Below are 19986 nucleotides of genomic sequence, written 5' to 3' on the forward strand. Positions count from 1 at the left end.
CCCACTCCCCCCGACCCCAACAAGCTGACTTTGAGGTGGGGGCACCTGCAGCACAGATGAAAGGCCTATCATTCAGCTACAGTCCATTAAAAATCACTGATTAACTTTTGAAATGACCCATAAAAACCATTATCCACCCGGGAGAACAAGGCTTTACAGTGTTTGCCATCACTGATTTACTTGCAGAAAGGCCAGCACCTTCTTCTGCTTTCAAACTATTGTCACTGCTGACAAAAGGAAAACACAACCTTGAAAACACAACCTCTCCTGTAGGCTGGACTTATTGGGGAGGAATGGAGGCAAATAGCCTCTGTTTTGATATGATAAATAACAAATATACTAAACAGAATATTTTACAGTGAAAACTTTATATAAATTATATAAAAGCCATATATTTAAAGATTTATTGTCATTTTAGTTTACTCCTAGAGTTAAACTAATTGCTTTAACTTATTTTTTAAGGTAACTGGACTCTGAATGAAAAGTGGGTTCATTGTGCCTGTACTTAATTTTTGACTTAATATTTGGGAACCTTTTGTAAAAAGGGATTCAAGGTTAAAGGTTTATACAGTTTGGGTTGGGCTTTTTGTGTGAGTTAGAGATCCCAAAGAGTTTTGACCGATTTATTACAAAACCGAGAATGTAATTTTGTAATAAAACAGCTTCCCATATGGTCAGAATAGAAAGATAAAGTAACATTTATGGGATTCCATGACGCTGTGGTATAAAGGTGCACCTCAAACAACATGAGTTAAATTGGTGCTTCATTTCAGAAATTCAGGTGAAAATTTAAACATAAATATTATATAGATTAAAAAAAAAGTTATATATTTCAACTTTTTTTCAGTTACATCTGAGTATGGTTTAAAGATACTAATTTCTGATTATGTGAACACTCACCAAGATGACAAAGACAGATTTTTATTGCTTCATCATTATGTTATGGCTTACATGGGAAAGTGCTGACAATGGTTGATACTTTCTGCAGGCTATTTACTGTATGCAGTGTCTAAACGTATTAATGGAAAATTCCGTGGAATGCAAAAGTGGCAGAAAAAGACAAGCAGCATGGAGTCACTACACATAAATACACTGAATTTATACAGAGCTTTTACAGCAATACTGACCAGTGCAAGAGCTTTACAACATAGCCACATTCACCCAAACACAGATACAGACGCACAGATCGGCACAATTTTAATGCCTTGTCCAGACTCCAGAGGAACTGGTTGGAGTTGAACTTACAACTTTCCCAAATGCAAGATGACAACTCTTTCCACAAATGTATCCAGGATATCTGAAGCTACTGATGCATTCCCTGCATTAATACAGGAGAAAAGTGTTTCACCAGAGCTAAGGAGAAAACCGACAGGTGTGTTTCCTGTGGTCTGTTCAGAATAAAGGGACATTTTATCCTTTTTTTCTAGATCAGGATCCCAGATTCCAAAGAGAGCAGAGAGGCCGAGAATCAAACCTGCTTTAGTTTTAGAGTGAACCGATGTTATTCCTCTGAGTGTTAGTCCACCTGCTTTCTGCACCAAAAGCACCAATGCTGCTTTAGTTACTTTGGTACCACTGTGTTAACAGGCAGCAAACTGAGCTGAATTAAAGTCTGTAGAGCTGAAAGCAACAATTCAATCAGGCTGGGATTTCTTAACAGGCCAACAGGTCTTATTGATGCACTGATTCATGCAGAAGGAGCCCTGACCAACAAAGCCTGCATATACAGTCCAGCACATGGAGATCTTTTAGGCAGACTGATGTTTCTGCATTAGAATGTCTTGTTTGTGGTCTTATATACTCTATATTCTCATTTTTGTTAAAAAATAACTGAATTTCATCTGCAAATCATTGAGAAATTAGCAGTAATAAAAAATATATAAATTTTTATTTCTGGTTTTTGGTTGCCAGTGCAAGGCAGCTGGTCAATGACATTTTTGAATTGAATTACAGCAAAAAAGTCACCTTTGGATGGTATTTATTTCTCCTGTTTAAACTAGAATAATATTCAGATGTTGTAGCTGCAGTTTGGATTTTGTTATACCTAAAACAGTTTTTATTTCTTTGTTTAGTTTTATTTTTTATCATGTGAATTTGTTTTAAATAGCACCAAGTTGTAATATGACTGTTATATAACTGTTGACATAATATGGAGTACTAAAAGGACTCAATAATTATCCCGTCAGAATGGTTGTACCTTTAGAAATGAAGTACGTTGTAAAAAATGAAGGTCAGTGCTGCATATGTGCAACATTATGCTCCCAACACACATCAGACCTCCCATTAAGGAAACAGCATGTTTTATGTCAGTTTTACTTATTTCTTTTTTTTAACTTTGAACAAAGCCGAGTATCTTTCATTAACAGCCACACACTAAGTGCCTGTATCTTATGAAGAAAATAAAACCCCGGGTGAATACTGGCTTTAAAAATACAAGGTTTTTATCAGGCTCACAGACAGATTCATCAGAAGCCATTAGCGGCTCCGCTGCTCACATTCGCCCATTCACTTCATCCCAGAGTTGGGAGACTACAAAGCCAACTGCGAGATTTTCATCCAGTTTGCAAAAACACAAACAGAAACAAATAAAACTGACCTCATTTTCCTTTCTGAAGGACACACGCTGGAGCCCAGAAGGATTTGTTTAACTGACTTAAACTATAGTCTGTGTATGTTCACCAAGGGTGCTTAATGTTTAAACTGAACACCTGACAGTCTAGGCGATGGTATATTTGCGTTTTTTTATTTTATATTCAGCAATAAGACTAGCTAAACAGATGGGAAGGAATGCGTTTTACTGGGTGCAGTTTGGAGGAAGCAGTTATGTGGTAATATAAATTGTCCTATTCATAAGAACATGAGAAATGTGATATCCGGTTTGTGGATCGTAAAAAGATTTCTCTGAGCAGAATGAAGCAGAAATATGTAATGAAAACCGCTTCATTTGGGACAGAATGCTAAACAGTGTTTGTAAAATGTAGTTTGCATGGAAAGAGAGTAAACACTGCCTTTTCAAGGGCAATAATGATGTATGAGAACCTTTATAAGTTGAGCTACAGCTGAAGAAATGACCTAACTATACTGCAAAGAGTTTAAACATGAAGGAAGGGATGTATAATAAAAAAAAGGGATTGAATATTCCACTGAGACACGTTGAATAATTAATGCTTATGATATTAAAAGTCAAGCTCGCATTGTAATGAATAGAAAATGTACAGAAATATAAACAAACATTTCAGAAGGCAGTCAAATAATTGGGGTGTTTAAAAATGCATTAACTTAGATAGAGTTTAAGGAGCAGCTGGATCCTAAAAAGTTTGAATATGTCCAAAATATAATACAATAGGTCTTAAATCATATTTGTCATGTCCTACATTTGTAGGCTCATCTATTCCTACTTCCATTGTTTTCCAGTAGCTGTATGAAGCTTCTGGTAACATAGTTTTAATGTGTTTTTTTTCAGCTGCAGTTTAACTAATCTTGTTATGTGATCAACTCCTAGAAAATATACATTTGATTAGATTTAGCTAAAGAAAGGAGATTTTGATAGCTGGCTAGAGCCTGTCAGGAATTACACTATAAGACTGCTTTAAATGAGTCTAAAATTAATGGGCTCCAGTCCAGAGTCAAAATAAAATACAAAATATTTGACATGATTATAGTTGAAATCTTAAGTAGAGCAGTGAGTCATGTAGATCTAAAAATGTGGGGGGGGGAAAAACTCTTTAAAAAAAGTAAAAAACTGAAGTTTAACTTGGTGAAAATTGGACTAACAGCAAATTCTGTTGAGGTTCTAAATTAGTGAAAAAGTAAATTTAGTACAAATGAAGTAGCCCTGAGTTTAGTCATAAACCAAAAAAATTATTATATTATACCAAATAGGAGTATTGTATTCAAGCTGTGGACATTTATCTCTGTTTTTTACTCAACAATACCGCACAAAGCACATTTATATAATCAGTGGTAATCAAACTCAATCAATCAAACAAATCATATAAGGTGGAAAGCCGGCACTGGATGGCAGCTCTGTTAACCGTAATCTGCTACTGAGCTGCGCATCTGCTGGTTAGTTTAGTTTTTTAATGCTCACTGTCCAATTGTTATTTGGATGACTTCATTCTCATTATAAATGTTGTCAAACAAAGTTGTGTTTCCCCAATTAGCAACGTTTAATTTCAGCCTTACAGTGATGTTTAATGGGAGACTGTACTGGGTGCTGCAGCCGCTCTCTGCATGTCCTGTGATCTGTTCTGGATGTGTGGGAGACGGCTTTACCGAGAGAAGCTGAAATGCCAGAAATATGCTTAAATATTATTCTAGCCTACATCTCAGCTTTGCTATTTAAGCAGAGTAAATTCAGTAAATTACTGTGCATAAAAACATCTCAACGCATATTGAGTTGTGTTATTATTTAACACAAAGTTAAATAATATCTTTAGAAAGAAAATTCAATCTCACAGAAAGTCTTGGTTCAAATTACTGTTTGAAGAAATACTGAGACCAAAAGTTCCGGATCAAAAACGGTCCAACAGTAAGGTATAAAGAAACATACAAAGGATACTTTACGATGTGCTTTTATGGTACTTTAAAGCTATGAAGCTTTCAAACCTATTCATGCCATTAATAACTTGGGTCAGTGTCAGTGAAACCTGTTGTAATTGTTATAATTAAAACAATTGTCAGAAATTCCTCCTTGAATTAGTGGCTTTAAAGTTAAAGTCTACGTTCTGTTCACACTTTAGAACCAGAGCCTTTTCTAAAGGTTTAGACTAAATCTACACAATGTTAAACAAGATGACACTGCCAGGTGTTTATTTGGTAAACTAACAGAAAAATTAAATATGTTATGAAAAAGTATCTATGAACAGAGTACTGGGGGCCATATGGCCATGCTTCATCAGGAATACTAGTATATTTAATTTCATATTTAATTACATTTTTTGTATTTAATTTGATATTTAGAAGGTTTAAAAGCTCTGATTAATCGTGTTTTGAGATAATTATAAACACATTTAAAAGTAGATGAATCATTAAGAATCCTTCAAAGACTAAATCATGCAATGTGCAGAAAAAAGCAATGGACTCAAAGCAAACATTTTTATATAAACCTTTTGCATTTAAAGGGTCATATAGGAGTTTATTAAGGATACTGCCACCTGTGGCCAAAACACAGGACTGCAGCCTATTGTCATTCTTGTAGCTCACACTCCTGCTTGACAAGGTTATTTATTATTTTTCCATGTTATGTGGAGTTGCCATTGGTGTCTGAGCTGAGCTGAATGCTATTTGCTTCAGAGTACCCACAAAATCCATCTTGAATATTCTCTTGAATTGTTTGTTAGGTTGGACACATTTAATATGAACGTGCTTAATGTCACATCCACAGCCAAACAGAGCGGCAAATTCTGACCCAAAGTAAATTCAGGAAAAAGGCTGCAGGTTTATAGACGTATCGGCTCTGAACTGCTGAGGTGTCAGTCTACTCATCAAACTATGTTTTAATCGTAAAGGCTCAATTAAAAATGGTATTCTAAAGATATTGTTCAATAAAAACATGTCTCTTTAAAATAATAAACATTCTTTCTCTTCTAAACTGATTGTTTTAGCTTCACTTTATTCAAAATCTGTGTCATTAATTTCTTATTAGAAAATTAATTGATGTAATAATAAATAAAGCAAAATTCAGTTCAATTCAAAAATACTTTATTAATCCCATTTTTTTTTAACGGGTGTTGTAGGTGTTGATAGCTGTAGGCAGGAAAATAATATTGTTGCAGCTTTTATCTGATTATTTAACAGACTAAATTACTTTTAATAAACCAAAAAAAGAGTCTTTCCTGCTGTGAAAAAACTTAACTTTTGCTGGTAAAACTTGAACCCTTGTGTGATGCGGTGCTTTGGGGGGGAGGTTTTCTATTTAAACAACATTAACCCCCTCTGTATGTCTAATCAGGAAAAGGCATTAGGTCCTAAACTTGTCTGCAAACGTGACCTTAACATGACCTTAAACTATCCTGAAACAAGTATTTTAACTAGTGTTGCACCGATACCGATACCAGTATCGGACGGGGCCCCGATACTGCCCTAAAATGGTGGTATCGGTGAGTACCAACAAATAGGACACCGATACCATTTTGAGAGCCATAAGTTTATTCAACTATCGTCACCAATTCCAGGTAGGCAATAAAAAGTTCTACTGGATTCACTTTGTATTAGATTTGTTCCTTCTTCACAAAGGTAGGCAACAGCTTGACAAAGCCATGATGGAAATTATTTTACATTATTATGGTATCGGTATCGGCCGATACTGTACAGCCAGGTATCGGGTATCGGTATCGGGGCCAAAAAATGGCATCGGCGCAACACTAATTTTAACTAAACAAAACCACCCCAAATAAACAACCTAAAGTTTTAAAAACCCTGCAAGATCGGTAAAAAGTCAGACTTTTCAAAATCCATAAAAAAGTGTTACTAACAAACAAATGATGCAACACTATAGTAAACACACACACTCAAATATTTTTTTTATTATTGTTTATCTGGAGTTCATTAACAGAAATGGAGCTTATGATGTAGCCTGATTAGCTGTGTATAGAAAGCAGTGGTCACCTTGAATATTGGGAGCAGTTAGTTTAAAAACAATCCTCCTGTAATGGGATTTGTTCGGCGACCCAACCTTTCTTACACCCTTCGCTAATCTTTATCTACTTCAGGCAAAATATCTGCCTGTATCGGTGCCTGTAAGTGCAGCGTTTCCCCACAGCTCACTGCCGTCACCCATTAGATACTGATATGTGTGTAAAGTTCAGGCTGCCCTTCAAACTGTCAGGGATTTTCAGAAGTCAAACTCAGTATGCAGACATGGGGGGGGGGTCATGAAGAGGAAAAGCAGGGAGTCAGGAGTCAAAAACATTTGGAGAGATGGGAATGGATAGAAATGTTTATCAGGGTTAGAGGAAGGGGCAGTGGGCTGCTGCCTTGCACTGGCAAATAAACATATAATCTAAGATTTATGTTTTCCATATTTCCCCCTAAGACTTTCCAGCATATCCACCTTCCATGCACTTTAAAAGGTACACATTGGTAATGGCAGGTTTAACCCATTTTCCCTCTCAGAACCTCATTTTTTCTACATGGCATAAGCTTAACAGTTTAGTTTTGGGGAAAAGACTTAGATTTTGGTAAATACTGACATTAAAATATCACAGAGGAACAGCAGATTGTTTTTGCTGCCACCACATCTAAAGGAGCTCTTAGGGATTCTTCCTTATCCATCTGAACTGACTTATTTTGATGCGGAGGAGCTGCGACTCCACTTCAAGCATGACGGAGCTCTTAGCCCCTTCTGTTAGGGTAAATCCATCCCATCCTACAGAGGAAGAATTGGCGATGATGTCCATCTCATGATGATTAGCGACCATCGTAGCGTGGACGTGAAAGTTTCATGTATTCCTGCATCAATCTGGCTGCATCAAATGCTGTTAATCAGACAATCAATGTATCCTAACTACTGACCTACTTCCTGGATCACATCTTTAATGAATGGACTTAAACTGTTAGAGTATTCCATCAGAGTGAGAGGTAAATAACTATGATCTGTTCGCCATCATTAAAGTCCTTTACTCTCATTCTGTTGAACGTTCTTGGCTTTCATTCAGGGACTGATCTTTGCAGAAGCTCTACGTAGAAATACAAAGACTAGAGCAGACTATACGGGCAATGAATCCATGGAGAAGGGAATGGTTAATCACTCAGAGAGAATAAGTAGCTCCTTTTTTGTGAATTATAAATTCAGCGGTCTTAACTCATGAAGTGTTATGTTACTTTATATAGTTTCTCCTAAGGTGAATGAAGGTGTTGCAAATATAAAAGTGTAATGTTTTAAGTTTTTTTTTCTATTTCCCTGATGGGCTTTAAAGGAAGTGTTTATAGAAAAAAAGAAAACTATTTGGTTTCTTTGACTTCTACTTGCACTAAAGGCAGTAAATGAAGACGAACATGAAGAAGTTCTCATAAGCTCTTGCGACCCAGCGTTACTTTGATCTAAAACATTTCTCCCTGACCCTGCCACAGCTCTCTTACGTTGCCCGTTTCCTTTTTTTTTTCATGCATAACACAGTTCACAGAAAATGTGCTGTTCCTTGGGGAGACAGAAATCTTTCTGCTTTTGTCAGCCAGACGGTGACAACTGTGCAGCCTTCAGGCATTCAGCACTGTGTGACTTTCACTGTGGCCTCACCCACAGTTTTTGCTTTGAATAGTAATGATGAAATATTAGCTATTTATTTTTCTCTGCCGAACGGAGGCAGAGACACCCGGTGACAACAACATGGCTGAATGAACTGACTGTAATATAACTGCATGGGCACACATTGCACCTTAGTGCTGCTGCTGACGACTGCATAAATACTAAATAAAACGGGCAAGAAGTTTGAGAGGAAGGTGTGCAGATATGTAAATATGAGCTCTAAACCCTTTATGTTATTACAGCTTCCAGATGGTGGAACAGTATGGGTAGATATGCATCCAGTATCTTCATATGTGCCGTTTAGAGACAATTTCCGACCTCTGACACAGGAAGATATATAAAATGCATGGAAAATATTTCCTTCTACTCTTCCAGGCCTGAGCGATTATTTTTATTTATGTGATAGCAGTATATGTAGGAGAGAGCAGTCACTATTTTACATAAACACTGATTAAAAAAGTTCAATATATTAACTTATAGTGTCAATTAGTTTTTTGAAACAGTGCTGCAAACGTTGTTTATAAATCAGGAATCCAACCAACACTGCAAAAAAAAAAAAAAAAAATCTAAATAAGTCATTTTTTTTCTTAAAATAAGTGCATTTTTCTTGAATTAAGGATTTAAGTGATACGCTTTGCCAGTGGAGCAAGACAATTTACACTTAAAATAAGAAAAAACAATTGCATTGTCTTATTTCAAGTTCATATTATCTAGATACCTTATTTTAAGAGCAAAAATACTTATTCCATTGACAAATCATCTTAATTACCTGCTCAAATTAGGGTAAATACTCTTAATTTAATACATTTTTACTCATTTTGAGATAGTTTTTGCAGTGTAGCTTAGCTTTAATACCCTCGGCTTAATGCTATTTGCTACAAGTCTTGCTCTCTCTCGCTGTCTAACAGCCTGAATGAACCACATAAAATGATATTATTAGTTAGGGTTCTTCTGTGGGTTCAAAGATGGATTATTTCCCAAAATTGGAAGATATGAAACACACTACAGTACAATATTTAATTGTTTATCTTTTAACTCTTCACTATTATGTTATTCTTATACATTTTTCTTAGGTCCATATTTGTGTTACCTATTTTTCTATAATGTTTTTGCTGCTTTGAACATCAGAATTTCCCCATTCCGGGACAATAAAAGTATTTTCTATTCTGGTTTATTCTAGTCTTGAGTTGATCTCCTGTAATTAACACTATTAATTTTCTTTTTCATTAAACACAGTATGCTTTAGTGTATTAATAGGAGTATTTTGGTCATTTTTTTAATATACTTTGGTGGATTAAAACTATTTCCTCAGTTAGGGAACAAACACTACATATTTTTTTTTTATTAAAAAGCAAACTTTGTATATATTTAGAAGTCATTAGAAGGTTTAAATTGGCAGGTCAGATCTTTAAAAGCAAAACAGAAAGCCAGCTGACTGCACCTCACCCCTCAACATATCTGTCTACTTAACCGTATTTCTCCCAGTTCATTTTTGGCTTCAACCTTATATTACATTTACATTGCATAAGCCTCCACCACTGTTAAATCATATGTCTGGCGGCATTTTAGGTTCCGGGTGAAAAATAAAAAGAAGAGTTACAGAGTTGCATTCAAACCCTTCTGAAGTTGGCCTCGGGTATCTGGTAATCTAAAGGTTTGGTTCTTCTATAGATGTTTGGTTTGTAATTAAAAAAGATCAAATGAAGAAGTGATTAAGAGACGGATGTCTGAAACCTGCATTCAAGAGAGGATTTTTTATGTCAGGACCACCTAGGAAATAGATTTGCATTTGAAAACATGAGATATGGAGTTAATAAACAGGGAGTGGATTATGTTAGACTCACTTACTAATTCTTTAAAATGCAGAATGTGATTCATAAATCCCTAAATCTATATTGCATTCTTTTATTATGAAGCTCCTAAAATAATTGTGAAATCTTATTCTTGTTAGATTGAAGGGTTTTGTTTTTTTTGTATTATGATGCCTTACATAGCTTTATAGCGTTCCTTGTCCTAAAGTAAGCTTCTGTGGAGGAAAGGGACGAATTATAAGTAAGAAAAATTAACAAATTATCTTTAAAAAGCTACCTCTGGTAATTCTTTTTTTTGCTGCATTATCACACAATTGACAGTGATGTGGACGGGTAGCAAAACATTGACAAAATCCCTGCTCCATTTGTGCCCAACTTCTGCCTAATGGGACCGATTGGAATCATTCGTAACGGCCCAGATCCTCTGCTCTCTCTGTCCAGCGCAGAGCTTGGACAGAGGAAGCAAAAGCAGCAGGACTGAGGGATTCAGAATCAGAGTACTTTGCAATCATGTGGCTGCCTAACCTCGGTGTTAGTGGGGTTGATGAGCATGCCTCCCTGCTGACACGCACACTCTCTCAACATCCGCTCTTCTGAATATTAATACGGCGGAGAGAATTCCTCTGAGCCCCATTGTCAGCCGGTCTATTGTTCTCTACTGGCCTGTCCCTTAGCTCATGTGCACGGTGTTAATGCCCAACTTGCCGTCTGCGTCGTGTGCTTATGCATATTGCGCCCGTGTATTCATTGCATGCGAGCGGCAGCTGCAGCAGAGCAGCAGTTAAAACGGCGCTGAGGGAGCCTATGGGCGTGTTCACAGCCAATAAATACGACCGGCCGGAGAACACTTGAACCGGCCGTCAGGGCCCAACGTTGGCAATTATTTCACCTGGAGGTACTATCTGTAAAATGAACACTCTCATTAAAAAGAGTGCACACATGTGGACTCGTTGAAATGTGCATGAGCCAGTTCAAATACATGGCAACAAAAACGCTTGTCTTTCCATCAGAGAGTAATGTGCTGTTTATGATGTTTGACTGCGGGTGTGTGCTCATGCCTGTGTGTATTTACACATTTTGTTGTTCACGTGTGTGTTTGTGATTGGGGGGGTCTGTGTGGATTTATGTGTGTGTTACTGTTTAACTACCCCACACACGTAACCTCCCCATCTCAGCCTCCCTGTTTCTCATTTACCAAGCCAGCGCCAGGGAGAAGGAGTGTGGGGGAAACGAGAAAATAAGTGATAGAGGAGAGTGTGTGGGGGGGTGCATGTGAAGGAAAATAGAGGTGTAGATAGAGGGATGAGGAGGAGGGGGAGGCTTATAGGGTAAAAATGAAGTGAGGTTGGAGTTAAAGGAGGGAGAGCAGAGGAGGAGAAAAGATGGAGGAGGAGGCAGCAGATTTATGAAGCCATTGGAATGTAATTTGGAGGCAGAAATTACTGTCAGCCTGAGCACGGTTTAAATTCAGTGAAGCCTGAATCCGGGGCCTTTGTCTGCGTGTGTTTGTATGGCAAGTATCGCACCCAAATGGGCGGTAAATGTAATGCAGAATAATACCACACAGACTCGCCTGTGAGCGCACGCCTGTTTTCACCACCTTGTGTGAGCGACACAGCTTCGCGGCATCCCAACAACGCGCCGCATTCATATTTAACAGTTCATATTTCACCTCTGCCCGCAGACACGGATTCATGAGAGCACACACGGGGCTCTGAATTCCTGTCAGCCTCTGAAGGCCATGACTCGAGCAGAATCAGTCGAGGGTGTCGGCTTGGACAGAGAGGGGGTGAGGGTGGGGGCATGTGAAGGATAGAAGGAGAAAAAGGTAGAGGTGGAAAATGGAAAGGAAGAAGTGTGAGGCTCAAAGAATGGGCTAAACAGAAGTGTGAGGGATGTGACTTGGTTTCCAAGTCGGCAACACACAGCTTCCATTTAGACTGGAAGGGAGTGAGGGGAGGGCGAGGAGAGCAACAAAGCAGGGATAATCAGCAAAGGATCTGAAGGGAAGAAAAGCTCAATACTGTGTTTTCCTGATGTAGCATCACTTTGACACTCAGCTGTAACACACACACACTCACCAGGGGTCGCTTCTTTTTGCTGCTAATTTCTACTTGGGCTCCTCTTCAATTAGCTGCAGTGAGTAAATAGGGCAGACAGCTGAGGCTGGTTTTTAAAGGTACAGTACCAATAAAATGTATTTGCCCCTTAAAAGCTTTTATTTCTTTTGTTGCTTTTGATGCCAGAATCAGAAGTTGATGCAAGTAAAAATTATTCTTAATATAAGGTTATTAAAGTAATTCCTTAAACCTCACAATTATAGATTTGAAACAACTAGCAACAAGTCTTTAGCTTGCCTTTGGAGGAATCATTCAAAAACAGCACTGATTATGTTGTTGCTTGGAGACCATTTTTAACAAATATGTTTTATTAAATATTGGCTTTATAATGCTAGTACCCTGAAGAATATTTATCACTGGGACTAAAATCCATTTTAAATATTATGAAACAATCAACCACTTATGATGAATAAAATGACTCATTCTCAAGAAATGTCAACTTGAATAAAATCCCAGTACACACAAAAACAGTAAATAAAAACCTTATAAAAACAACTGATTGTGAAGTCTCTGTATACAAAATTGCCCTCTGAAACATATTAATTCATTAAAAATCATAAAAGCTTGTAATTATTAATCGTCAGGCTCAAAAAGAGTAAACAGATAAAATTGTCAGTTTAATTAAGTATGACTATTAACATTCTGGCTTTTCAGCATCATAAAATGACAGCATATTTTTAGAGAGTATAGAGTGCATCATTTAGCGATGCCCTCCTTGGTTTTCATTGATTAAAAGCTATGTAGACTGTGGACCGTTGAGTGAGATGGGGACGTCCCAATTGATTATAGTTTTTTTTTTTTACCAGCTGGAAAATCTGCCTCTGTTGATTATGTTGTAGGTGCAGGTGTGTGTTTTAGAATGCTGCAGGTGTTGGCAGCTGTTTAATAACAAATGTGACCCACCAGCTTACAGAAATGAAGGGCTTGGCCATGGTCATTTGGTTTGAATTTAGTGAGTGCATCCACACTTCAGCTATTGCATTGCAGCGTTTCTATGACTACTCTTCTGTCACGGGGCCCTCATTCTACACTTTGAGGTAAGTACGGAAAATATATGTCTTAGCCAGACCTTTTGGTTGCTTTTAGAACCATTCAGAAATGGTCCTTCTGGTACCATTTTTCTGCTGGATAACCAAAGTAAAATTGAGTCTATAGTGGGTCCAGAAAATCAGATGCAGACCATCACACTACCGCCACCATGTTTCATTGTCTGTATGATGTTTTTCTTACATGTCTGGATTAAAGGGTGCGCACACTTTCCATATCTTTCCATAGGATGTTTTGAGAATTATCAAGAGTTTTATTTCTTCCCAAATCAGAGACCATTTTGTTTTTTGTTTTTTCCATCAGTGGTTTTCCTTGAAACATTAGGTGTCACTTCTCCTATTCTCTCTTTCGTTCTTGTTTATGCACCAGGACCTGAACTTAGGTATATGAGTTGTTCTGGAAATGTTTGTGTCCTCTGGACACTCCTGGTTCACAACTGTTGCATATTTTCTTATGTTTCGATAAACAAAAGAAACCTGCCGATGGTTCACCCCAGACCCAAACCCTTAGAGATAGCTATGTAATCCTGCCCAAGGCGATAGATATAAGTGATCTAGTTTATCATGTGTAGTGGAAGTTCTTCAGACCAAGGATTGACGTGTCGTACATTAGCCTACTTCGTGTTGTCTTTTGGGTTCCGTTTTACTGTTTCTGTCTTTCTTCTGGAACCATCCGACTCTGATTCCATAGGACCAGGCTGGTTTAAATAGTACATTTTCCCTTTAAGAAAATAACACATTTTAAGCCTTATTATTTTGTATTTACTCTGTTTATGTTTATCCAAAATTAAAATTTGTTTACTCATTTGAGTTTTGATAGAAAGGCATACATAAGAGGATAAATAAAAACCATTACCCAGTGAGAAGATGTCTCTGCTAGCTAATTGCTATGGAGGGAAACCTCTTGAGTATTAATCAGGAATATTTTAAATGTATGATGTTTTATATGAAAATTGTCACTACAAGCTTCCCAAAGCCAGAGGAAAAGTTATGAGTGGTAGACCTAAAAAAGGTGTTTTTATAGGCCTGTATGCTGAGAGTTTGTTCATTAGCTGTCTGACTTTGCTGATCAGAGCATTTCTTCACCACTTACGCTACCAACAGTATGGAAACTGCTTTTCTTATATATACGGTATTACTTTGCTGCCAGAAATAGGCTGCCAGCGGGAGCCCTACATCTGTCTCTGTACCACAGCTCAAAACTTGCATATTTAGATTCTAACAAGATTCAAATCTTCATACCCTCCAATGCTTTTTCTTAGTTATTTTGATCTTCACAGCAAGTTTCGTAATCATCAGAAAAACCACAAGGAAATGTTCAACTTTTCATCCTTTATTAATGTTTATTTAGTGGGGCTACAATCTCTAAGGTAACCGAAAGCTGGTGCTAGTGCTCCTGTCAGAAATACGTGGGGGGGGGGAGCTAAAACTAAAATGATTACAAAAATGATTCAACCGTAAAATACATCGGAACCCAGAAAAAACTATAAACTACATTAATGTGGTTCTGAACAATTTCCAAAAACATAAAAGAGAAGGTAACATTGCTATGTTTAATTATTTTATGTAAGACTTTATAACCATCACTGTTCCCAACAACCTCAATAAGTTGTTACATTCATGCTGCTTTTTGCACCGTGTCTATCTTAGTTAAATAACATGCTGCTGCCATTTTGCACATCTCTCATGTTGTTGCTATTTTTCCTCATATCCATTACTGTAAAACGGTCCACAGCTGTTTATTGATTATTCACTCTCCAGATACAGTGTTTATATAGTAAAAACACTGTACAGTACAGTACTTCTTAACTCTGTTACTTATTCTGTTATTTTTATACACTTTCTAATGTCCACATTGTGTGACCACTTCTAAAACCTTTTGCTGCTGCTGTAACACCACAATTACCACATTGTGGGACAATAAAGGTATTTTCTATTCTATTTATCATGTTCATCTTTCTGATAGGAAACATACAAATTTTGAATAGATTGGTTTATTTTTCCATGATTGAACATACACTCTGCTCCCAAAATCGATCAACACTAGTGAAGGTTTTAGTGATATCTTTCGGATGAACACCTTTGGATTTAAGGTACTTAGAACTGTACATTAAAAACAAATCCGCCAGGAATAATCCAGTCCAGGTTCGACTCTTCCATACTGTATTATTTATGGTTATTCAATTTTTAGGGGGTTCTAATACAGGAAACGCTTGGAAAACCTTCCTGTTTGAATTTCACAAATACGAAAACATTACAAACAGCTATATTTTTTTAAGGATCTAGAATTTAGAAATTTACCCAATAAACAGTACTTTCTTCCTTTTTATTTTTATTTTTTTTACTAATGACTTGGCTACTTTAACATGCCCATTCTATTAATATGTTTATTTCCGTTATCCAAATGATCAGATATTTTTCTCCCTAAAATTTGTCTAAATCAGCCAAAAGGAGAGATTCTCAGGAAATGAATGAAGGCAAACGGGTTGTTTAGAAGAGGCTTCTTTCTGATGGTAAATCATATGGATTTAGTAATTAAACACGGCATGAATCCCACCAACAATGAAAACAATATGATGGCCTCAGGAAGTTAGAGGGAGCTGACAAATCCAATTAACTGTCAGCAGGAAGCCTTGGAAGAAAGTTGAGGTCCTACTTCACAGCCTACAGGTCCGTCTGGTGGGATTACCTGATGAAACGTGGTAAAAACAAAAGAACAGGGATTCCAACATGGTGGTTGATGGTGAAGAGCCTCTAATCAGGCTCTAACTGACCTTTATTCAGAAGAATTTGAACAATAGAGCTTCAAAAAATGATCTGATTTCCACCAGAGTTTGTGGTTCACTTAAACTGCATCATGTCTAAATCTACTTAGTATTATTTATATTTTGCAGGAATATCTATGAGCACCTCTATCTAAAAATGTTTTAAATCATTACTATAAATTTTTCGTCTTTCAGTGCAGTAGTATATTGAGTGGAATACATATAAAACATGCTTTAAATAACTGAACTTAACATTGGAACCACCCTCAGTTAATCCAGTGCTAATAAAAGCCCTGCAGTACCAGCTGTGTGTACGGTCAGTAGAACAATCTGCCTGCTCGCTGAAATCTAAAATTGATCAAGGAAACCGTAATCCGTACATCACTGCTAACATCTGCTCATCTGCAGCTGCTAAGTGGATTATCCAGATTTACAGCAGACTATGTTATTGACAGAAATGATAAAAGCTTTCAAAACAAACTTCCCAGAGGCTCTGCATTAAAGTGCGTCTGCATGGTTTCCATTCACTCACAATTAAAGCTAACTCGTGCTTTATGCTTATTGCACCCCTTTCTTTAGCACAGAGGTGCCGCATCGTTTAAGCCACAGTCAAATATTAATATTCTTCTCAGCTCTATCTCATTTTATATTCTTTATGAGGTGAAAGTGAACCTTTAGTAGACTGTTTAATTGCCAAATATAATTTGTTCTAAAATGTCATTCCCAGTTTTGCCATTAAGAGCCGTACATGGCTGCTGGAATCAGAAGCACGGCTCTAAAATTTGCACCAGTTTTTGGAGGAATAAATGTCAAATTGCTGATAAATGTCACGACAGATGTGTTGAACACAGTCAGTAATGTACTTTTTATTTTTCATCTGCATCTCACTGATCAGTGGTTTGACACCAGTAGTTGTTCCACTAAAAATAAACATCTACACTGAGATTTTTTTTTTCCTTCTAAAAGAATCGCTTTAGTCACCCTCGCAGCCTTTTCTTCACGGTTCCGTACTTTTTCTTTCACTTTTGACTCGTGAACTTGCACTGACTTCACTCTCCTGACACACAAACACTGTAGTTTTCCCTTCTTTGTTCTTCCAGCCAGTAACAATGACAGCAACAGCATTATGCACTGTGACAACACTACCTCCCACTCTTTTTCTTATGGCACTTCACACCATCCTGGATTCTCTCTACCCCTGCTTCTCCATCTTCTGCCTCTCACCTTGAGCTGTGTCGAGGTCAATTAGCTCTGAATTTGCTTAGAGAAAAGCTTGACTTTTGCAGGATGCTGCAAGGTGCGAAGCAGCATCTGTTGTAAACCATTTTACATATTTAGCTTGATTACATTTCTAGCTAAATACTTGGCTTCTTTTTTGGTTCTGCTTTTTCCAAGTATGGCTGCAGAATGTCAAGTTGAATTTGTCACTACTTGGTGTATTGCTAAAAACTGACTAATGCAGATAAATCCTAGTCTTTTTTCCCAATGTCTGAAGTTGAATCTGACAATCGGGTGGAGCAATCAGTTGCATTTGCAAGGTTTGCATTGTAAGTGCCAAAAAACGCATTGATATGGAAGTTCAGAGCATTAAATATATATGGTGCAAATATGCAGTGTTTTGGTTTGGTGTTGTCAGTCTGATGCAGAGTCTGTGACATGATTTAGAGCAGGCATCCCCAAAGTGGGTCCTGGAGGGCCGCTCTCCTGCAGGTTTTAGAGGTTTCTCTGCTTTAGCACAGCTGATTCTGATCATTGCAGTTTAGCAGAGGCCTGTTAATCAGCCATCAATGTTAATCAGCTGTGCTGAAGCAGGAAAGCTCTAAATCCTGCAGGACATCGGCCCTCCAGGACCCACTTTGGGGACGCCTAATTTAGAGTTTTATCATCAGTTTAGCAGTCTAATGGCAGTGGGGAAGAAGCTGTTTCGGAATTCGCTGGACCTGCATCGAATGCTGCGAAGCCTCCTCCGAGAGGGCAGCAGGGAGAACCCTCCATGGTGGGGGTGTGAGGGGTCACTGACCCCTTGCTCACACTGGCTCCGGTGCGGTTACCGAGCCAACGGAGACCGCAACTCCCGCACACCCCCTCTCACACCGCCCTTTTGACTACGGTGCGGTGCGGCTCCGGCAACAGGTCCGGAGATTTAACAGAAGTTCACTTGAGTTCACGTAACTTCACGCGATAACACGGCCCAAATAAGGATATTTGCGAGAGCTTGTTGCGGAGGGCTCCGGCACGCCGCAAGGATAGCTCTCTTGCGGAATTTGCTGCAGCGCCGGAGTGTCTCGGTAACCGCAGCCGGACAGCTCAGCAGCCGGTGAGAGAGGTTTACGTCTTTTTAATGCCTTGGAATCACTGCGGCTCCGCACCCACCGCACCGCAACGGTAAGACCGGAGTCAGTGTGAGCCTGGGGTGATGATGTTATGGGCTTTGGGCAATTAACTAGTGTAAGACACTACATTTTCCACTCCAGCTCTTTTGGTGTTTGCTCTTTTAACGTGGGTTTGTTGCCAAACAGCAGGTTAGAGAGAGCTAAAGCTAGCACACAAATCCAGTCATGCAAGTAGAATTTGGCACTCTTCCACAGAATGTTTACAGTAAAATCCTACAACAACGGACTCCAGACAAGCAAGCATCAAGGACATGACAAACTGGCACCTTGTAGTGAAACATCTCAATGTTTGTGATTAGTGCAAAGGAAAATTCGAAGTAAAATCGCAATATTCGCAAAATTGCATTTTTTTTTTTTGTCTGTTTATTTTTTATCGGTTGAAAAACATTGACAAAATAATTTCCATCTGCTAAATGTCAGGATAGAGAGCGTAACATAGACTGAAAGCACACTCGGTGAGAAAGCAGCCGTCAGTCTGAATAGCCAAAAAAGTTGATTTGTCTTAAAAATGTTTTGGGGAAAAAAAGATGTCTTTTAATCCTGAGAAACTCATCCCATCTGTGAACTCAAAGGTGGCACTACCATGTAAGGTTTGTTTTTCTGAAGGAAGAACTGGTGCACTTCCCAAAATAAATGGTATCATTACAAAATAAAATCATATGGGCTGAAGCATAAAGACACATTAGTTCTAGATTGTCTTGATAACAACAAATATGCTGTTTTTGATTGGCAGTCATAGATTCTGATCTCCGTCCCATCAGAAAGTTTTGGACCGAGTAGAAAAGTTGTATGGGAGCATGGTTACCTACAGTCAGCACTGTGAGGAGGAATGGGACAAAATTCTATCAAACAACTGTGAGAGATTTGTAGGGGAATATCCAAATTCACTGACTCAAGTTTGAAGGTAGTGCGGCCAAATTCAAAAGCAATATGTGTAAAACCTCCAATTACTATGTATATATAATTTCTGTCTTTGTTTTGCCATTTAGCAAATGGTAATAATTACGCCAACTTTTCTAAACAGGAAAACTGTTTGTGTGCTTAATGTGTGACAGTTGGGGTAAAGAAAACATTTATCTATCTCTGAGATATGACTAGACTGCCCATTAAAACTGGGCCAATCACTGTAGATGAATTAGAATGAAAATAGCCTCAATGAACAGTGTTAGTTTTGGACCAATTTTACATCTTTTGACAAACGATCATATCCTTTATGTAACCCAGTCGATCTGGCTGCATGTGGGTGATATTTCCTTGGGTTCAGAATGGTCCCGCAGCTTGACGATTAAATAAAAACCTTTTACATTATACCATCTCCAACCACTGGGTCTTGTAGACGTGTGTGTCAGTGTTTCTTGCTGTGTTTCCTTTTCTCTCCCTCTGCCCCCACTACCTAATTCCTCCGTACAGTAAAGGCAGGACAAACCTCCAACGGTGATCAGCCCGCTGAGAGGCAAGCGGCGGCGCAAATGGAAAATTTCAATAGATAGGTTCTGAAGTCTATTGTCAGAGAGCGAGTGAGAAGATGAAAAAAGAGAATGAAAGAAAGAGGCTAAGGAAGAAATATGGAAGGAGGGGAGCGTAGACGGAGGCAGACAGGGAG

The 19986-nt window shown here is 38.1% G+C and overlaps 2 protein-coding genes across 4 annotated transcripts in view; one reads left to right on the forward strand and one right to left on the reverse strand.

The window, feature by feature from the left end:
- The window catches only part of macrod1 (mono-ADP ribosylhydrolase 1), a 228923-nt gene that overhangs the window by 46855 nt on the left and 162082 nt on the right, over window positions 1–19986 (forward strand). The gene's annotated exons all lie outside the window — the stretch shown is intronic.
- flrt1b (fibronectin leucine rich transmembrane protein 1b) overlaps window positions 1–19986 on the reverse strand; it is a 58955-nt gene that overhangs the window by 9211 nt on the left and 29758 nt on the right. The gene's annotated exons all lie outside the window — the stretch shown is intronic.

This window comes from Cyprinodon tularosa, unplaced genomic scaffold (genome assembly GCF_016077235.1).
Source record: "Cyprinodon tularosa strain WSP-4 unplaced genomic scaffold, ASM1607723v1 ctg228, whole genome shotgun sequence".
Classification (NCBI taxonomy): domain Eukaryota; kingdom Metazoa; phylum Chordata; class Actinopteri; order Cyprinodontiformes; family Cyprinodontidae; genus Cyprinodon; species Cyprinodon tularosa.